This window comes from Eriocheir sinensis, chromosome 58 (genome assembly GCF_024679095.1).
Source record: "Eriocheir sinensis breed Jianghai 21 chromosome 58, ASM2467909v1, whole genome shotgun sequence".
Lineage (NCBI taxonomy): Eukaryota > Metazoa > Arthropoda > Malacostraca > Decapoda > Varunidae > Eriocheir > Eriocheir sinensis.
The window spans coordinates 3,862,145-3,866,619 of record NC_066566.1 but is presented as its reverse complement, the minus strand read 5'-3'; the positions used below and the strand labels follow the sequence as shown (position 1 = coordinate 3,866,619).

The following is a 4,475-nucleotide window of genomic DNA, read 5'->3' as shown; positions in this document are numbered from 1 at the left end:
AACGAAACTTTCCAAACTTTCAGCGTTAAAATCCCCAACCAAAACTATTACGTTGTCACGCCGAGTCACTGATATAGCAATCCAGCTAAGCAAGACTCATAAGTGTTGTTCCCGTGTGTTAATCCTCCATGCATCACTGTTAAGTATACAATAATAATAAATACTTTAAAACATTTACGTCAACATTAGAAATCAAAGTTTTTTCTCAAGTGATTCGTTACTAATTTCAAAGTATTAGGTTGGTATTATAAGACACATCAACTATTTCTAAAGGTCAAAGAGGGGGTCAGTCGGGTTCTAATGAGTGTTTCTTGAGGGTCATTTTACAAAAGAAGGTTCAAACTCTCACCAGGGTCATAACACTACTCCTGGAAGTGCCCACAACTCATACGAAAGCCTTGTCAAATTTGTGTTCTTTGGCAACGAAATGATTTATAACACGACTCCTTAGTGTTACCACCCAGAACTTGCCATGCCCCCCTCTGGCCTGGCCGCCGCGCTTCCCCCTCGAGAAGGTTGCCCCTACGCCGACACAGTCACAACTTTTAGTCAGCATAGTCTAAAACACCAAGCTTTATCATTGGTCAAACTTTATTTTATTTTATTTATTTATTTATTTTTTTTTTTTTACGTTGCGGCCTATTGCGCCAGTAGGCTTCTTCCCGGTGGGGCCTGATGGTCGGCCCAAGTCTTCTTCGCGGTGGGGCCTGATGGTCGGCCCAGCCCGTTATGGCGCAGGCGAGTGTTTATAGTGGCGCCATCTTGTACTGCGGAAAAAATTAAATCACATTCAGAATACATCAATTTTCTTATAAAAAAAACAGAAAACAGCGATTTATGTTCATAGTTACCATATCAATTGTGATGCGATGATTAATATCGAATTATCACTCCGACACCATCGCTGAGCCTCTCGGTTACTGAATCTCTTGAAGCAGCCTTCGAAACAGCGCTCGGAGCATCCATCAGCAGCATACGAGCAGTAGTACCTCGAACAGCTGCACGCAAGGCAACACAGGGTTATACCAGCGGCACCAACACTCGTATGGGCTCTGTGCTGCTTCACCTCAAATGTCTGTCTCTCGTTCCTCTTATATAAATCTAAACTTTTTACTCGCATCCTGGCAACAAGATTTTAAGTTGTGCTCACTCCCAAGGCGTTGACCACTGGCGCCAGATTCTCGTACTCAGAGCCTCGTATTTACCGGTTTCTGAGCCTAAGTATTGCCAAAAACGCACCAATAATTAACCATTTTAACCCGGTAGCTGCGGGGATCATGTTTCTTAAAGGCCCCTCTAAGCGAATTGGTGAGAAAAGATCATCTCTCACGCAAACCATTTCATAATATATACCTATCAACGCATTTGTGATCAGTTTATGCATCATCTATTTTGGGGGTTTATATCATGGGAAAAATTTGGCCCGTCGCTGCTACCGGGTTAACGATAACTACCGTATATATGAAGGCAGTTATTAGGGTCGAGGAGGCAGTTCTGGGGTTGGAAATTAGCAAACGTAGGAGGCTGAGTACGACAATCTGGAAACGTTGGGTTCAGCCTCGTTCCTCCCACGAGTATTGTTCGGGTGTTCAGTGTCAGGTGTCAAGCAGTGGAAGGTTCCGTGTGTTCAGAATCAGCCCGGAGAAATATTAATCCATACGGCACATGTCACTCACCGTCACATCCATCGTCACATCCAGAACAGTCAGCAATCCTAAACTTATTTTCAAGTTGATGGACAGCGGCAGCGGAGTTTAACATTTTCGGCAAAAAATTCCTTTATCATAACTATATATTCGAAAAGTGTGATGATAGTGAAAAGTTGGAAAGTTTCGTTTAGTCGGTGCAACATCTGTGGTCATATGCCGGAGAGAGACAGAAGGGGAAGGAATTATAGAAGAAGGGAACAGACCCCAGGAGACGGGACACAACCCCCGATTAATACCTGGTACCCATTCACTGCTGGGTGGACAGGGGCGTAGGGTATCGGAAAAGCCGCCCAAATTTTTCCACTCCGCCCGGGAATCGAACCCGGGCTCTCTTGGTTGTGAGCCGAGTGTGCTAACCACTGCACCACGAAGCCCCCTGTGATGATAGAGAACCTAACCTTCCAGACCAAGAGGTGGCAATCGCTTATGGAAGTCAGCAACAAATAACACTTGTTCTTTTTTTTATTTTGAGGTCATGAAGCATCACGTCTCAATCGTTATCGTTCCTTTTCAGAATCCCTTCGCCCACACACGGCATCGCTCAATATTCCACACAGTATTTCAAGTTAATCTATTTCTTCCTTGAGTTTCGATATAAAAAAGGGCTTTATAAGACAATTTTTCCTTCACGTCTCAATCGTTATCGTTCCTTTTCAGAATCCCTTCGCCCACACACGGCATTGCTCAATATTCCACACAGTATTTTACGTTAATCTATTTCTTCCTTGAGTTATGATATCAAAAAGGGATTAACAAGATCATTTTTTCCCATGGGATAAACACATAATACACCGAAATGTATTCACTGTGTACCATTGTTATTGCTGGCAACCTCGACGATCACAGAAAACGAACTGCTGTTGTTTTCTTCCTTGAGTTTCGATATCAATAAGGGCTTTACAAGATCATTTTTCCCATGGGATAAACACATAATACACCGAAATGTATTCACTGTGTACCATTGTTATTGCTGGCAACCCTCGACGATCACAGAAAACGGACTGCTGCTGTTTTCCCAGAAGACTGCAAGGCTGACTCACTTAATAATTACCTAACATTAACCCGTAGATGAGAAACTATCCCTGGTCACGCTGATTATGACATCTGTACATTTGTCTATCGTCTTTACCGAATGAAAAAAAAATATCCTTTGTAATGTATCACTGACACCGTTAATACTTGTTGGCAACCCTCGACGATCATAGAAAACGAGATGTTGTTGTTATCGGAGAGAACTAGGAGGCTGCCTCATTAAATCATTACCGTACACACAGGCATATAAAATTGTCCCAAGTCAAACTGATTAACAAAGATGCAATTGTCATATCACTGATTACGGCCACTGACTCCCTTCAGGCCGGTGTTGTATTACCGCAATGGGCTCCCCCGCCTTCCACCATGACACCTGCCCGCCCAGACCCAGCCCCAGCCCAAGGCCCCCCAGACGGGTCACATGCATTATTTCACTCTTTACCCAACATATAGCCGCTCTCTCACCTTGTCGCCGTGTTCCCGGGAGTGTCATCCACCCGGCAGACGTATTCATTGCACCGTGAGTCACTTCGCTTTAAGCCGCGGAAAGCCATAACACGAATGTCCGGACACGGTTGTTTACAAACCCCACGCATGCGCAGTACTGGCGGTTACAAAAAGAGGAGGAGCAGGTTCAAATTCATCGTCATCATCATCACACACACACAGGACCTCACATTCCCTTTAACAGCGAGCTTTATATTCGTTGTTGTTTTTAACCCTTAACTGTTTCCTCGGGTATAAAATAAAATAAAAACAAATAAATCAATCAAAAACCTCCCTAACTACGTCTTGGAGAATCAAAACCTTTACGTGTGTGTGTGTGTGTGTGTGTGTGTGTGTGAGTGGTATTTTGACCCTGCTCCAGTATCGTAAACCTAAAAAAACAACCATTAGAACCCTACTGATCTCCTTTAGGACCTTTGGCTGATGTAAAAGGCGGAAGAGTCTGAGAACACCAACCTAATGACCTTACCTGTGCCCTAATGACCCGGCAGGTGACAACACTATTACGGTACAGGTGTTTAATGAGGCCTGAGTGGGGAGGTAAACAGAAAGGGAGAGTGTCGTGAGCATATGCCGAAGAGAAAGGGAAAGGATAAAAAGATGAGAGGAAACGAATGGAAAGGAAGGAAAGGGAGATGAGGAAAATAACGAAAGGGAAAGGAAGAGAAAAGAGAAGAGGAGAAAAGAGAAAGTTAGAGGGAGTAGAGGATAGAGAGGGAGAAAAACGAGATGAGAAAAGAGCATGAGGAAAACAGAAGAAATAATAGCAGAAAAAAAAAGAATGGAAAAGGAAGAGAAAAGAGGAGAGGAGAAAAGAGAAAATTAGAGAGAATAGAGGATAGAGAGAGGGGTAAAAACGAGATGAGAAAAGGACATGAGAAAAACAAGGAATAATAACAGGAAAAAAAAGAGAAGAGAAGAGGAGAGGAAAGAACGTGGAGAGAAGGAGGAAGAGGAGAAGGAGGAGAAAGTAGAGCTGGCCGAGTGGGTGGAAGACAGGAAGGGTGGAGAGAAGAAGAAAAATGAGGAGGTAAAACAAACAGAATAGTGGATGAATGGACTCAATCAAACACTTCTGGGGTTGAAGTTAAAACAAATCAGAGTTAGATAAAAGGTAAATAAGGTTGGATAGATAGATATAGATAGAAGTTAGACAGGTGTATGAATAGAGAGAACAGAGGCTAATCAACTAGTTCCCATAAGTTAGAACGCGTTGACAGACTAATT

At 43.2% G+C, this 4,475-nt stretch overlaps 1 long non-coding RNA gene across 1 annotated transcript; it reads right to left on the bottom strand.

Moving 5' to 3' along the window:
* Positions 1 to 641: 641 nt before the first annotated feature.
* LOC126984975 (uncharacterized) lies at positions 642 to 3,342 on the bottom strand. Its single transcript, XR_007738258.1, has 3 exons — positions 3,207 to 3,342; positions 852 to 998; positions 642 to 767 (listed from the first exon to the last, which is right to left on the bottom strand). It is a non-coding gene; the product is annotated as an uncharacterized LOC126984975 (long non-coding RNA).
* Positions 3,343 to 4,475: the final 1,133 nt, after the last annotated feature.